The sequence below is a fragment of the Pinus tabuliformis genome, chromosome 3_2, assembly GCF_031772625.1.
Source record: "Pinus tabuliformis cultivar Carrire ecotype Pingquan chromosome 3_2, CPIR1, whole genome shotgun sequence".
NCBI lineage: Eukaryota > Viridiplantae > Streptophyta > Pinopsida > Pinales > Pinaceae > Pinus > Pinus tabuliformis.
In genome coordinates this window covers 801,530,495-801,547,961 of record NC_142302.1, presented here as the reverse complement: position 1 = coordinate 801,547,961, position 17,467 = coordinate 801,530,495, and the positions used below count along the sequence as shown (strand labels likewise).

Sequence of the window (17,467 nt, the reverse complement as noted above, 5' to 3'; positions counted from 1 at the left end):
AAGCAACCGTCATTATTTAATTTCAAGACCTAGCAGTTACCTGAGCATTTGCCAGAAATGCGTAGTAGCTTAAAAACGTTAGTTTTAAAACACGATTTCTGGCAATGTGGGTTTTTCTAAGAACGGGGTCAGTTATAAAACTTAGGAGCGATTTTCTCAAATTCGTAACAGATTGGGAGATATTCAGGGTTCGTTGGAGCCTTACTTCACAAATTGATGAGAAAAAACAGTTTGCAATTAATGAACAGAAGCAGTTGCGACCTTGATCTGACCTCCCTGATCTACAGGAGGTAGATCTGCCATGGAGATACTCAGATGTTGGTGGCTCAACTCTTGATACACATCATGGTTTTGTTGTCAAGTATAGTGAGGATCGAGATTGTTGAGTTAGCTAGAGAAATCAAAGTAGATTTCCCTGATAAGAAGGTAATTATCATACATGCAAGTCACAAACTTATAAAATTTCTTGGAGAGAAGGCTTCATAGAAAGCTTTGGATTGGTTAGTTTCCAAAAAGATTGAGCTGCACATAAATGAACACATTGACTTGGAAAGCCTCTTAGAATCAATCAACACATATACCACATCAAGTGGAATGACTATCTTTGCAGATTGTCATTTCGTGTGTGTGGGAAACCGTGTTGCCTCCTCTTGGCTTCATGAATTCGTTTTCAAATACTTTGTTGATGAGGATGGGTGCCTGAAAGTTGATGATTGTTTGCGATTAAGAGGGAAAACCAACGTCTTTGCAGTCGAAGATATTGTGGATGTTAAGGAAATCAAGCAAGGCTTCCTTGCTGAGAGGCATGCAATGGTGGTGGCTGGCAATATTAAGAAGTTGATGCTGAATTCTAAGCACAAATTGACTACATACAAGGCTGGCTCAACAATGGCAATGGTATCTCTGGGGAGACATGTTGCAGTTGCTCAGCTGCCATTTGGAACAACAATTGTTGCATCCCAGGAAGGATAAAGTCCAGAGATTTGGAGAGCCATTGGCCCTATCAGACTTTATGCCAATCACTTCCGTGTTAGTTTTAACCCGGGAGTGAAAATTTTCCACTATGACTTCGATAAAACAGTTTTCATGGCAATTTCGTTTTCTTTTGATTACGTTGTTGTGTTGTATTTTTTTTTGTTTTTTTTTTAAGAATGTTATATGATATTTATGTTATATGTTACATTTTTTTTAAATGTGTTTTAATGTTTAATGTATAATGTTATGCTTTTTTTTTGTTATGTATGTTATGTTTTAGATTGTACATTTATGTTATAAGATTTTTTTTTAAAATTTGCTTGTATATATATTTTAGTTTGTAGATATATTTTTCTTGTTATGTTTTTCTTTTATGTATATCTATTTTTTTTTTTTTTAGTTTTGTCAATATTTCATTAGTTTTTAGATTGTGTGTTTTATTATTATTTTTTTTAGAAAATTGCCATGAGAAAAATTGTCGATATTTTTTTTTGCAAATTGAGAAAAAGATTGTTGTGATGGTCCACTCAAACACACCTATCGAAGCAAGAAAAAAGAAAAAAGAAAAAAGAAAAAAGAAAAAAGAAAAAAGAAAAAAGAAAAAAGAAAAAAAAAAAGAAAAAAGAAAAAAGAAAAAAGAAAAAAGAAAAAAGAAAAAAGAAAAAAAAAAAAAGAAAAAAGAAAAAAGAAATATATATATAAAATAAAGAAAAAAATAAAGAAAATAAAGAAAATAAAGAAACAAAATTCTATTTGCTAATTTTTCTAGAAGAAGTATTGATCAATTTGAAGATTGCACTGGTTATTTGTTCACAACAAAAATGCATAGATGTGAGTACTTAACTGTCTGTTCAAGATTTTAGCTATAGAAACTACACAATTCTGCAGCTGAAAAACAATTCTGCAGCTATGTATTTAACTCAATGATCTACTTGTCAACAATGGATTCTAATTAGAAAATCATGATAAAAATTTATTGGTTTTGTCTAATGATTATGTTTTCAAGCATGATGCAGGAAAGAAGAAGAACTATGAAGGCGCTTTATCTACAAGATCGATTGATGGTTTTTTCTATTGAGGATTCTTTTGCAGGAATCATTAAGCATTTTCAAATAATATTTCTTTATCTTTATGAAATACTATGATTCAAACATAAATTGAGGAAATTGTTTTATTTTAGAAATTGGATTTATTATCACAATTGTGAAATTGGACCAACCATTTGAAATGAATACATGCCATGAACCTGTTAATTATGCAAATTTTTCATATGTATCAAAAAGAAATTGATCACTTCTCTTTGAACACACTTACGTTTTATTGCAATGTTAGTGCCATATTTATTTTCAGGTACCAAGACAATCGAAGAATTGAAAGAGGCCAATTTATGCATGACTGGTTTTCTATGACTAATTTCAAGAGATATGAACCAATTGAATCTATTTCTATCATCCATAAATGCCATCATTTTTCCTCTCCAAACTCACAAGCTATCCAAGCATTTTTGCTAAGCATTGTCATCACCATTTTCCTTGCAAAGAGTCGAATGTTTCCTTCACATTTTCCATTTACATTTTCTATTCACATTTTCCATAATTTCCATTCACTAACCCATTAATAGAGACATTCAACTAGCCTACATGCTGATTTGTCCTTTTGCTTTTCGTTTGCTTATTTACCCTCTTGTCATTTTCCTTTCCATTAAATAAACCTTGATCCACTGCAAAATTTTTCATTCATAGTCCTTCCAAAATCATCATTTCATACTCGCGTTAGATGATGGAGGATTCATTAAGGCCTCCCTTCTAACAAGTCTTGGCCTATCGACATCAACACATTATCTAGGTTCAAGGCTAGAGTCCTTATTAGTACCTTGAGGCTTGTATGCATCAATGACAATTTCTCTCGCTGGCAATCATGGGAATACATCAATGTCCCTTCATCGTTGGATCTTGCAAGTGGCTTGACATCAGCTCATCTATTCGCACTTTGCAATATGTACTTAGGTACATTGGCACTCATTGACATTAATGGCGAGTTTGTCTCGCATTGGTTAATGGCATTCATCAATGGCCGATCATCCAATGACTTCTCTTCATGCTCGACAGCAACACATTCATTCGCATGAATAGAATTGTACCATTGAGTTTTATAGCAGGTGAAGACTATATCATTCAACATTTTGCAACAGATACAATAGATTTAGTAGTAGCAATAAAGAATCCACTTTCACCACCTCATCCACTATTTATGCAACCAAGAAGCAGATGAAATTCTACATTCTATTCCATGATCCAGCAGCAGCTACAACTTCTCTACATATGCACAGTTTGTCCACTTCCTAGGTAAGTAAAGGTATGTTATTTTATAGCTTCTAATCATAGAATTCCTTGAACACTGAAGTTATAATTTTTGGAAAATACTTCACCATATTTCCTTTCTCATTTGAAAAAATCGTAAACACCTTTAGTTGGGGAGAAGGGACATCCATTTATTATCACGTCCATATCACTTCATTTCATCCTAACATACTTGTCCTAATCATTATGATTGCATCATGGTTCAAAAGTTATGTGATTTGCAAATAAGTGCCTAAATGATGAGCATATTATATGGCTGATTTATGCATTCTTAAACATGTTCAATGAATTTTGCTGCAACAAAAAGAAACAAGGTATTGAAACACAATAACCAATACCAATTAAGATTTGGTTGTCACACAAGAACCAACCAAACATATTGCAATTCAATGTATGCCAAGGAATACTTTGCAAAGGAAATAAAATTGTCAAATACTATCAAATGCAAAGTTTAAGGACATATGATATAAATCAAGCTCATTCAAAAGAAAATCATGATTAAGCAATGCAGTAGATTGCATGAGGACATGCAATAACGTCAGTTGGGGGGAATGTAGAGTCTCCAAAATGTATTCAAAATATCATCCACTTTCACCTTTATCACCACCATTTCACTCACATGTCACAACTCCATGACCATATAACCTTTCATTAGCCTCCATTTTCATAATTATATGGGTTACCTTTGTGTTTTCCAAAAGTTAATGATTTCTAGTATTATAAGTGAATTAAATGGTTAAAATTTAGAAAAATGACATATACTTGCTAATACTTAAAAGTGGCTTGAGTTTCATGACATGTGTAGGTCATTTGGAAGCTTCCAAGGCACCCTTATGTGGCCTCCAATACTCAAATTCGAATTATCTTCAAGATATAGAATAAGATTTGGATAAATGTCAAAGAGGATATGTGTCTCATCATTACCTATTTGAGTTGTAACTCTATGAGATTTTCTAGGGATCTAGGGAGAGAATAATGGACCTCCATTAATGAGGTAGCTTCTTATGTTTTTGTATAAATAGGAGAGCCTTCTCCTTTGAAAGGCATGTGTAAAGTTGGGGAAATGCTCATGTTTTGAATATAGAATTTGGATTTGGCACCATGCTCATGAGTGATGTTCACCTTGATTTGGTTATGCTTGCATTTGGAGCCTCTCAACTTTCCATCTCTCATGCTTTTGGATTGGCCACCTACAATGTGTGAGATTTATTGTTTTTCATAGATTAAGATTTATTACTTTCATAGATTAAGATTTATTTATTTCATATCTTTTCCTGTGTGAGAGGTTAAGAGTGATTGTCTTTATTTGCTTTCTACCTAGAAGTTAAGAGCATTTGTTTTTATTTGCTTTCATATCTTTTCCTGTGTGAGAGGTTAAGAGTGATTGTTTTTATTTGCTTTCTACCTAGAAGTTAAGAGCATTTGTTTTTATTTGCTTTCATATATTTTCCTGTGTGAGAGGTTAAGAATGATTGTTTTTTCTTTCATTTCTGAAAGAGTGGTGTGCTTTTCAATTCCTGCAAGATTTAAAGATTAAGATTTCAATTTCGCGCGCTGTATTATAATTGTACTATAATTTCTTTTGAGTTGATTGTTGAATTATAATAGGTGAATTTGGTTTGTCATTATTTGGTTTCATAGTTAGGTTGATCTAAATTGGAAGTTAATTTCTAGCATATACAGTTCACGCATGCTTCGCAAGTTTTACGAAACCCCCAGGTTGACAATTAAATGATAGGTAATTAATTTGCCTCAACAGAGTAGTAGATCCAAAAAGTTCTCTTATGCTCACTTTTGATTTGTCAAACGTCAAAAAGAGACTTCCCCATCATATGGATTTCCAGATAAAGTCTACATATAGAAAGACTAACATCTTTCAAACAATTATAGATGAGGGAGCTTCCCCATGTGTGATGTCCATGTCATGTTGGAAGGCCATTGGATTGCCTCAAATAGTTCCTTCACCGACTCTATTGACAACATTTGATGGGCATTCTCATAGACCGCATAAGATTATTCCAGCCTTTCCCATCTATGTTGGGGGAAAGGTGGTAAATACTGAAGTAGAAATAGTCGATGCCAACTTGGATTACAACCTCCTCTTAGGAATGAATTGGATATATGAGATGGATGCCATAGTTTCATCATTATTTCGCATCCTTTATTTTCCTCATGAGGGAAGGATTGTAAAAGTGGATCAGATGGATTATTCTTCGGGTGACTCCCACACATCTTCTAACTCTATTGTTCCATTAGTGGATAATCCCAAGCAACCTATTGAGAATTTAGGAGTTGGAATGTACTCTTCCTTAATGGGTATTTTTGATCTTCTTGCTCCTTCAGCTAGAATCAATGCTATTTCATCCTCCAAGGGACCTTCTCAAAGAGAGTTCTTTCAAACTCATTATTTTTCAGACCCTTGGCCTTTACCCTCATCTACCACCACATTAGATGGAGGGCAGGTAGGTGGAATGACATGTCCTATATCTGCAGCGGAAATTGCTTATCAGTGTATTGTTAACTCTGCAGACTCCCATCCTACTCCTTTCTCACCGAAGGACTTAGATGGAGATGTGGCTCCAGCCTGGACCCTCGACTCAACTTCGGCTCAGGATTGCTTAGATACAGTCTTACCATCTAAGGAAGCAATTCTAGAAGCAATGATGGGTGTTGATAGACCATGGGATGATTTACATCATCATTCATATTTCCTCCCTCATTTGTAGGAAATCGAGTCAAGTTTGTCCAATCCGTCTACTAGTGATGTTCATATAATTTTAAACCCTTTGGCCCCAGCACAATTTTCTGCCGAAGGCAACATGTCTGTTATCTCACGAACTATACCGGTGAACATCTTTAGGAATCCTAACATAATAAAAAAAGTCTTCATCAGAGTTGACTATTCCCTTGAAGCAATTCAAATTTATACCAATCCCTTCAAAGAGTTTCATGACGTTTTCGCTTGGTCTTATGAGGAAATTCCTGGAATAGATCCATCTATAGTCAATCATGAGATCAAAACATACGAAAATGCTAAATCTGTTCGATAAAAACTTCGACCGGTCAATCCTAGAAAAGCAGCAGCTATTAAAGCTAAAGTTGAAAAGATTCTTAAGGCAGGCTTTATATACCCCGTTCCTCTAATTGAGTGGGTCTCTAATCTAGTCCCCGTAGATAAAAAGCAAGGAACGATTTGAGTATGTATTGACTTTAGGGACCTAAATAAGGCTTGTTCAAGAGACAATTATCCCATGCCCTTTATCGATCAAATTGTTGATGAATGTGGGGGTAATGAAATTTTTCCGTTCATGGATGGATTCTTTGGTTACAATCAAATTACTATCCATCCAAAATATCAACACAAGACATCCTTTATATGTCCTTGGGGTACGTTTGCATACAAAAAGATTCCTTTTGGCCTTAAAAATGCTGGAGCCACATTTCAACGGGCCATGTATTATTCTTTTCATGACATCAAACATGTTATTGAAGCATATCTGGATGATTTAGCTGCTTGTTCTTGAAAGAGAATTGATCATCCTAAACACCATCGGTTGATTTTTGAACAGTGTCGTTTTTATAAAATTCAGTTGAATCCTAATAAGTGTGTTTTCGCAGTCACATCAGGTCAGTTGTTAGGATTCATTGTGTCAACAAAGGGGATTCGTGTTGATCCCTTCAAGGTTGAGGCAATACTTCAATTGCCTCCCTCGTCTTCCATTCATCAACTTCAAAGTCTCCAAGGAAAGGAAAATTTCTTGAGGAGATTCATAGCAAATTACGCTGAGATCGCAAAAGGATTTATGCGTTTGCTTAAGAAAGGAGTCCCATTTTTATGGGATGATTTCACACAATGATCTTTTGATGCTTTGAAAAAAGCATTAATATCTGATCCATTATTGAGTCCACCTGATTATAGTATAGATTTCCTCTTGTATCTCGCTGCAGCAGAATCAACCATTGGCATGGTTCTGGTTCAGGAAGATGATGCCTTCTATGAGCATGTAATGTACTATCTAAGTCGAGGCTTGTTAGGTCCTGAACTACCTGTTCTCCCATCGAGCAATTGGCTTTGGCAGCCGTCCATGCTGTCTAGCGGCTTCGACATTACATTATTCTTCGAAAAATGTTCGTCTTAGCATCTGTCAATCCATTTCAGTTTGTTCTCAGTAGGCGAGTGATTGGGGGCAAATATAATAGACAAATTATCATTTTGCAAGAATGCGATCTCGAATTCATTTATGCTAAATATAAGAAATATTTATTATTTGTAGAGTTGATATCAGAGCTACCTTGTGAGGAAGAAATTATTCACGAGGAAAATTTTCTTGATGAACATTTATTTCTCATTTCTTCACAAGATCCTTGGTATGGGGATGTCATTATATATCTCCAGACATCAAAGTTTCCACCCACTTTCTCCAAATATGAGCATAGAAAGTTGCGTCACCTCACTAAGAATTATGTTATTATAGGTGACACATTATGTCGTCATGGGATTGATTCAATCCTTAGGCGTTGTTTAACTTTGGAATAAGTTGAGTTATTTATTAATGATTGTGGCGGTCATCTATCAGGGCTTGCAACAACCCGATTTTTTTTGCGAGTAGGCTACTTTTGGCCTTCGATTTTCAAAGATCGTATTGAAGCGGTCAAAATATTCCATCTAGTCTATACTTGGAAAATGTGCACGTATCTAGCTCCGCTTTTCTCTGTTATCACCGTCGGTCCTTTCACGAAGTGGGGCATTGATTTTACTACTTGTAATCCGTATTTGGCAGGGAATCACAAGTATATGATTGTAGCCGTAGATTAATTGACGAAGTGGGCTGAGGCCATGCCTACTTTTAAAAATGATAGTGAAACAATGACCTTTTTTTCTCTTCAATCAGGTTATTTCACGATTTGGTATCCCTAGAGAGATTGTCACTGACCATGGTAGTCATTTCCAAAATCAATTGATGTCTGAATTGATTCTCAAATTAGGTTTCTGGTAAGAGCATTCATCTTCGTATTATCCTTAAGCCAATGGGAAGGTCGAAGCCGTGAACAAATCCCCTAAAACCATCCTGCAAAGGACGATTAACAAAGCTCGATCCAATTGGCACATCATGTTGTATCCGACACTTTGGGCATACCGAATGTCAGTTAAGACTGCCACTAGCTTTACTCCTTTTCAAATAGTTTATGGGTTGGAATCTATTTTTCCTATCGAATGCGAAATTCCTTCTCTTAAACTTGCTGTTGAGCTTCTTCCAGAGATTTCTAGTCTCGAGGAATGCCTTGTTCATTTGGAGCATCTTGATGAGTAGCATCGAGATTCCGCCATACTAAATGAAGGCCACCAAAAGAGGATACAAAATTAATACGATAAAGCTGTCCATCCTCGGAATTTTTCTAAAGGTGACCTTGTCCTGGTCTACGATCAGGACAAAGACACCCTGGGGGTAGGCACATTTAAATCTATGTGGTACGGTCCCTTTATAGTCAAGCATGCTTTGAAAAAGGGGGCTTATGAATTAATTGACTTTGAAGGAAAGAAGTTGGCAGAACCCAGAAATGGGCTCTACCTTAAGAAGTACTTTGCTTAGGCTTTAGCCAAGCACTTACTTGTTTGTATATATTGTATGTTTGTATATATCTATCTGTCGGTGTTAGTGATGTCCATATTTTTGATCTGGTTTGGCAGGTATTGATGGACATTCAGTATATCTAGGATTCGCCAATGGTGCGAGTAGGCATACCTGGAACCTTACTTTCATGGCTTGGGTGATTTATTATCCATCTAGCCAATTGATGGTTTCGAGAGGAGTATGTATCAGTCCTGCTTCGAATAATATTGCCGAATATACTGTTGTTATTAATTTACTATCTGAAGCGATATCTCTTGGTATTGATTCGTTAGTGGTTTATTTAGACTCACAACTGGTGGTATCTCAGCTGAACAATAATTATCGAGTACGAGATCCCTATTTGTATCGCCAATTTTTTAAAGTGAGATTGTTGCAACGATCATTTGTTTGTATCACATATGTTCACATTCCACGATCATAGAATCCATTACTAGATTCTATTGCTAATCAAGCATTAGATTGGCATATAAATCATTCATTAAATTGAAAAAAAAGTGTCAAAAATAATTGAAGTGTCATCTGTATATATGATCATCATACAAACGCCTGTATATAGATAGATTGTTTGTGTCCAAAATAATATACAAAAATTGGGACAAAATGCCCTACAAAATTTGGGCTTATGCCCATCATCATGTCTAATCATAAAAAAAATCTGATCATCTATCTAGCTGGTTCAGGATGAGCAACTAGAAAATAAACAACGACATTGGCCACACACCAGAAGAGTCGCACCCAATCCCGTGGTACTCCTACCACGCGGTGCTGCATCTCCTCGGGTAGGTCCTCTATGGTTGTCATGGGTACTTGGTGAGTTAGTCTCACCAAGTTCCTCTGAATTGCGTGGAGAACTCTCTCCGTCTTAGCTGCAACCCCTTCAGTGTCTCTTCCATGATGCCCATGTCAGAGAAATCCGTCAGGTCTCACTGGTCCCACATCTGAAACATGACCAATATATTTTGTAAGTGTCTTGTCTCATCAGAAATATTTTTAACTTCATTTATATTAAAAATCCAAAAAATCTTAAAAATTTAATTTTTTTTACCTATGGTACCCCATGCTGCATTCGGTGGTAACACTAAATCTGGATCTCCTTGGAAATCCATCCTGGCATAGGGGTAGTCATCGACTGCAATGACCTGTTAATCCCACCATGCAAAAAACTCGTCGTCAAAAGTCGTTGCGGGCACATTGCCACCCCCAAGGCGTTTCATTAGGTCAGCCCATCTACCCATTCATGGATCTCTAGGGCTGCTGATAGTCGATAATACCTTGGGTCGAAGCCCAGGTACTTTCTCAAAGAAGAATGAGCATAAGATTGTGCCATATCCAAAATTCTTTGTATGACCCTTCTGAATGGAGGTCAGTTGGTTCTTCATATTAGTCAGCAGAGGTGTGCACCAATCAAACACTGTGGTGAGACATTCCACTGCTAGGCTCATAGATACTCATGAGGCCTGATGCTAAATAGCATAACCATTTACCCTGGCAATGGTAAATAGTAGAATCTTCAAGGACAAGCTCTCTATATGTTTGATTGGAATCTGACTTCCAATCTTTTCAGGATGACTGGGAGAGTATATGTGGACGTAATCTTCTACAGAAAGACTACCCCTCGTCCTGCCAGTAGAATGCACTACCTCTCCCCTTTGAGATAGGCCGGTAATGAAGTAAATATCTTCGATCTCGATCCTTAGGGGCATCTGATCGATCATGAATGCATCATCCTCTGCACTCCAGTAATGAATCAATAACTCAAACAATTGTGTGTTGGCTTTCATATTTGGCATTTTAATTTTTTTTAGCAAGCCACAACCTCTTAACGCATCCAAGGCATTTTGGTCCTCCATTACTTGATTATCTATAGCACTATGCTTCCTTTCTCGCCAGGTGATGGTCATCCTACCCAAAAAAATGTTTCAAACCATTAGATTTATGTTTTAAAGTTTTTACTCACACACACGTGGGTTTCCTTTTAACACAGTCATGTGTAGGGCCCTCATATACGCGGGTTACCTGTATTCAACTCTCGTGTACACAGAGTTGAAATTTTTGACATATTTTACTACAGTCAAAACTTGGAAAAAACATTTAAAAAGTATCACAAATAATTACAAGCAGGATATAAAGGTTACCTGGAAGTTTTAGAGTGGTTTGAATGGTTCAATTGGTCGGAGGAAGCTTGTTTGGGTTTGTCTCCACAACTCCTTGCTCAAAACACAAACGAAAAAATTGTGAGTCCAAAAGTCCTTGTATAAGTTAAAAAAAAAAAAAATATTTTTTCAAAAATTGATTTTTGTCTTATGAACTTTTTGACCTTGTGGCTTGGAGAGTCGAGAATGGGTTGTCTTTTCAGGAAATTTTGGATACTTCTTCAAGACATCATTTTGGTCCCATGACCGTAGATCCATCATGGCAGGTATCATTTTCTTACTGGCATATAGGTTAGAGAATACCATTTTCCACTGCATTTTGCATACTAGCCTCCATACTGCAATACATTAGCCATAGGGTTGACCCCATCGTATCTAGGTTTGCAAACCATTTTCACTCGCCGACTTTAAAAATCATGATGCAATGGTAGAGCCAACCTTTACATGGGAATCTTAGTTATATCCTCGCTGACATTGGTTGCCCATGCTGCTATATTGAGTAGGCTTGGGAGTCCTCTTTAGTCCCGCCATGACTTATGTGTTGAGACTCATTCTCATTCTTCTACGCTACTTTCTGGCCTTATACCCTAGAGGTTCCTTTGTGTTGAGTTGTACTGCTGCATTGCATATTGATTACTTGCACCTTTTGGCCTTGAGCCGACTTCACTTGGACTCGTGTTTAAGCCACTTATCGACCATGTCTTCTGCAAAATCAACCTTGCAATCACTTAGTCTTCGAGACTTGACACACCCTTTTACCCATGGAAAGAACATTCCTTTGAGTGTCCTTGACCAGTTTTGCCACCTTGCATTGAGCATAGGAATGTTCCCCTCCAAGGAACTAGAGCATCTGCTTTTTTGACACTCGTTTTTTCCACTGTACTATAGCATTCTTTTATTCTTTTTCAAGCTTCATATAAAAGAAAAAGACAAAAAAAATTATATATTCCAAAAAGAGCAGGAATGGGACATAATTTCTATATTTGATGGCAGCTAGAGTTAGTTGTGTCACCCTTGAACAAGGCACTCAAAATAAAGCCTCAGACCAGCAAACCAACATAAAATTCAATCAAACTCCTCTGAGCATATACCTAGCCCAAAATTAGTCTTTACATCAGTCATCTCAAGCCTCATTTGCTATATTTGATGTTAGTGTCAGTCTTTGAAACCTTCCTCCAGTGATCAAACATGCTCTTACAAAGTGATTTTAAGGTGTCAAGATCAAATTTTGTCATTTCAGTGAGTCTTCAAGCAAAATTTGGTCGCTAGGTATTAAGTCTAGGGTTTGTTTTCACTCCTTTCAAAGTTTTCCAAATGTCGGTCCATGTCACCATTCAGCTGAGTGTACCATCATTCAAAGGGTTATCATCATCATGTCAGGTTCCAATGGGTCATTTTACACCTTGTTCATGCTTCAGTTGTGCCTAGGTAAGGTTCATTTCCCTCTCCTAGGGTTTTGAAGGTAATTTCTCTTGGATGGTCAAATCATCAGCAAAAATTGTATCCTGATATTCATACACCTTTCCATATCCTTAATTTACCTTATTAAACACTTCCCATCACTGATATCCCTCAAATTATTCATTTTTGCACAAACCCTAGTTTCTTGCTACAATTTGACAATTTTCTAGGCTAGGCCTGTGTTTTGCCCTTTTGGACCCCTTCCCCTCACTCAATCTTTGAAATTCCACTTTCCCCTGCTTCCTAACATCCCTCTCTACTTCCCAAAATTTTCTTAAGAATTTAGAAGCCCCTTATTCCCTTCATTTCACTTCATTTCGACAAATCCCCTGTTCCACACATCGGGATATGTTCTACTCCAATGATGTTTCTGAGCAAGAAAAGATGATTTTGGGAAAAATGAGAGAGAACTTTGTCCAAAATAGGTCAAGGAAGAAAAACCTCCTTCACTTTTTACACAGGTGTCATGGTTTTAGAGAAATGTCAAAAATACAGTTGCCTCAGGAGAATTGATGCACCTCTGAAGTGACCTTGGGAAAATCAAGATTTCTCCTAGCTTGGTTGGCCAAATGACTTGCTTGATGAGTCAAATGATAACTATACACAAAGATATTTCCAATGAGCTATCATGAACTCAATTTGGGGTTGAGGAAGACCTTCAAAAGTTGACTGCAACAGCACTCTGCCTTTAGGCAGCCTCATTTTGCACATTTTGACCAGTCTTGGGATATTTGACTTTTGACAGGGAAAATGAACTCCAAATTGAAAAATTAAAGTTTTTTTGGAAATTAGACTCAATAATATTTCCAACGAGCTATCCCACGCCCAATTTAGACACTAGGAAGACCTCCAAAATTGGTCTGCAAAAAGGCGCTACGCACCTATTCCTTGGCGCGACGCACCTGGGTAGTGGCGCGACGCACCTGCTTGCTTAGCTCAAATTTCACTCCAAAAACTTTCCCAAGCTCCAAATTTGTGCAGTACTCATTTCAAAAGTAATTTTAACATCCCAAAGTCCCTTGCAAGAGTTTTCATTAGCTTTGATGGTGTGAAAATAGGTGAAAAGGAAAACCCTAGTTGTTGCATAGTTTCATTGAAAAACTGCCTAGGGTTTGCAAAGTTGTAATTTTTGCTGTTGTTCCCTGTACCATTTTCATTTTCCTCTTCACTACACTCCCCTCATTTCATTTTCCCTCCCCTTTCTCATTCACACTCATTCATTCCCTTATCCCCAAAACTAAAAACCCTAATACCTAATCCCACTACTCCCAAACCCTAATTAGCATCTCTAAACCCTATCACTTCCCAAAAACCCTACAACCAGCATCACAATCCCTCATTCACTATCCCCCATCATTGATCCCTTTCATTAAACAACAAACACCTATTGGTGATATAAAATATCTTCATACTCATCATTGAAACACCATACAATGGCAAACATGGAGACAGATTCACCTTATGGAAGAGATGAAGAAATAGTAAGTGATTCCTCCCAAGAAATTCATGCACCAAGAAAACCTCACAAGGGAGGAAAACACATCTGGGAGGAGCCCACCACACTTACTGAGCTATTGGCCTGCCCTCTTGCTATAGCATGTTTCAAACACCAATCTTGCTACCAGTTTTGTGAGATGGTGGAAAGAGTCAAATACCACCATGAGCTTGCTAGATTGTTTGTCCTCCATATTCACAATGGCTAGGTAAATTTGGCAGGTGTTACATTCACTTTGACACCTGAAACTATAGCTGAAGCAATAGGTATTATGAATGTGGGTGAACAATGGAACAAGGGATAGCTAGTGGACAAAGAGCATTATGAGCTTTATATCAAGGCTAGCTATCAGAGGCAAATTAGTAGGGCCTTCCCTTTCAGATACCTACATGATACATATGCTCCCCTTATGAAACTCATAATCAAATATTTCAGCTGTGAAGGTAGATTTTCTCTCCTGTACACCTATCATGTCAGATTATTGATGCATTTTACTAGAGTGAGGATGATGAACATCCCTTATTTCATGTGCTGGAATATTGAGAAAATGACCACATTGGTGCAAAGGAAACCTCCTCATCAACAGTACAGTAACATCTATTACTTTGCATTAATCAAAATTGTGGTTTTGCATCAGCTAACTTTACTGAATGTTTCATGGGATGAGTTCATTTCAAATGAGGTCTTCACAAGCCCTCAAGTGACCCCATCAATTTTTCATGAGGCAGGAGGGCCTTCACATCAGCAAGAGGTGCATGAGACTCAAACCACCATTGTGCCAGTGTTTGTCACTTACCAAAATGGCACAAGAAGATTATTTGTAGTAGCAAAATGAGTACTATCTCCACCTGGGGTGAAAGGGGTCTCGTTTCCTTCAACAAAAAAGCAGGTACAGGACAAAGAAAAACAACCATTGCATGATGAGGGGCCTTCTGAAGGTCAAGAGAAGGAGTTCATTCTCATTCAGGATGATGACATTGATTTGGGCTCCAAAAGCTCAAAGCTCAAGGAGATCATCCAGGAACAAGAAGCTAACATTCATGACTTGTCTCTCAACCTGGAAAGAGCCAAGTGGGTAATAAACTATCTTGAGCAAAGGAAAAAATAGTTGGAGGACCATCAGACAATCATGGAGCTCCAAAACATAAGAGAAAACTGGCAAGCAGCCAAGAGGAGGAAAATCAAGTAGACACCACTAGAGCAAGAGATTGAAGATGATCGAGAATCTTGGCTTGAAAGGGAAAACATGCACTTGGAGAAGCTGTTGGACATGGCTAACAAGGAGAAGGACATGTTGCAACACATGGATTTTCATTATTTGGCAAGAAACAAGATTTGCAAAGTGAGAATAAGGACCTTAAAGGCCAAGTTGAGGAAAACTTTGAGAAGTAAGAAAGAGCAAGATAACCTCAAGATCTTGGCTGAAACTTCCTTGGCCCAACATAGTACTTGATGCAGGTCACTCATGCCAAGTTTCAAGAAATTTGGCACACTTTGTGTCAATTTTGAAAATTTTGAAGTAAAACACAGATTTTTCTGCCTGGTGCGTAGCGCCACCCAATGCTCGCTTTTGCTAGGGACCTCCTCTGGAGGAAAAATCAACATTTTAGTATTCCTCATGCAAAATTATGAATGCCCAGAAATGGCTAGAAAGTTTTGAGCTTCCAAAAGGGTCAAAAACACCTCAAAAATGCCCTTTCTGCCCCTTTTTGGCTACATAGGAAGTAGTGTTAGGAGAACTCACTTTTGGAGGGGCAAATGGACACCAAATTCAGAAATTCCACCTATTCTAGAAATTAGACAGACAAAAATTTCCAACAAGCTCACTTGGAGAAAATTTGGTGCATGGGAAGGCCTTCGAAATCAGCTTCAAAAAGGCACTATGCACAGGGACAGTGGCGCAGCACATAGGATGGAAAATTGTCATTTTTCCAAAAAACTTTGTTTTTCGCCTAGTTTTTTCTCAGTTTGACTTTTTTCTATCTCTTGGCCAAAATCATGATGTAAATTGATGGAATTTGATGTAAAAATGTTGAAAATTCGCTCATGGAGGTAGATACATCATGAAAAGGTAGTTTTGAACTGAATGAATCAGTTTCCTAGGTTTTAGAGGTAAGCTGTTCCACTGCCTACTTTTAGTTCTTAGTTTAGATCTTGTTGAAACAGCTCCTAAACTCATGAATTCGACCGCTAAATCCTATCATGAGTTGTTTTTTGCCTATATCTAGTAGTTTTTCAGTCATTTGTAAAGGTTGGACTCTTGTGAATGCTTTGAGCATTATTGTATATTCATCTCTGCAGTTTGGCAAAGGAATAGACCAGGGTTTGCAGCATTTTGTGGGATTCTTGTGGCAAGTTGATTTGGTATTGTTTTTCCTTTTGTAATTCAAGTTTACATGTGTTTATGTATGCCATCATCTCTCTCTTTTCAACTGAACTAAATGAATCAAGGATAAAGGTAGAAATCATTGATGTTGCAGTGCTCTACCTAGGGTTTGTTTAGTTTTTTCATGTTTTCAACTATTTGAAGAGGATCCCTGAGACTTTCATGCCCTATCCAACTCCTCACCAGTCTTAAGACTCTCCATTTCACTCAATTTTAAAGTACTAAACCATTTTCCTACCTCGCCCCACAGAAACCTTTGCGAGGCTGAGTCCATTCCCTGGACCCAAATCTGCCTTTCACATTTGATCCAGCAAGCCAACATAAAATTCAATCAAAATCATTTGAGCATATACCTAGCCTAAAATTAGTCTTTACATCAGCCATCTCAAGCCTCATTTTCTATATTTTCCTAAGATTGACAAGGAGAGAGCCCTCTCCTGAATTGGTAGGGCTAGCTACCAAGTTAAGCGTGGCTTGATGTTACCCTAGACCTGCCTTTCTCAGCTTGAGGTAGATTTAGGCCCTAACAAATTGGTCAAAGGAAGATTGTTTGGGTTTGTCTCCACAACTCCTTGCTCAAAACACAAATGAAAAAATTGTGAGTCCAAAAGTCCTTATATAAGTTAAAAAATAAAAATTATTTTTTCAAAAATTGATTTTTGTCTTATGGGCTTTTTGACCTTGTGGCTTGGAGAGTTGAGAATGGGTTGTCTTTTCAGGAAATTTTGGATACTTGTTTGAGACATCATTTTTGTCCCATGACCATAGACCCGCCATGGCATGTATCGTTTTTTTACTGGCATATAGGTTAGAGAATACCACTTTCCGCTGAATTTTGCATACTAGCCTCCATACTGCGATACATTAGCCATAAGGTTGACCCCATCGTATCTTGGTTCGCAAACCATTTTCACTCGCCGACTTTAAAAATCATGATGCGATGGTAGAGCCAACCTTTACATGGGAATCTTAGTTATATCCTCGCTGACATTGGCTGCCCATGC

The 17,467-nt window shown here is 37.3% G+C and overlaps 1 pseudogene; it reads left to right on the top strand.

Moving 5' to 3' along the window:
- The first annotated feature begins 345 nt into the window (after window positions 1-345).
- On the top strand, window positions 346-1,034 carry LOC149183008 (uncharacterized; annotated as a pseudogene).
- The last annotated feature ends 16,433 nt before the right edge of the window (window positions 1,035-17,467 follow it).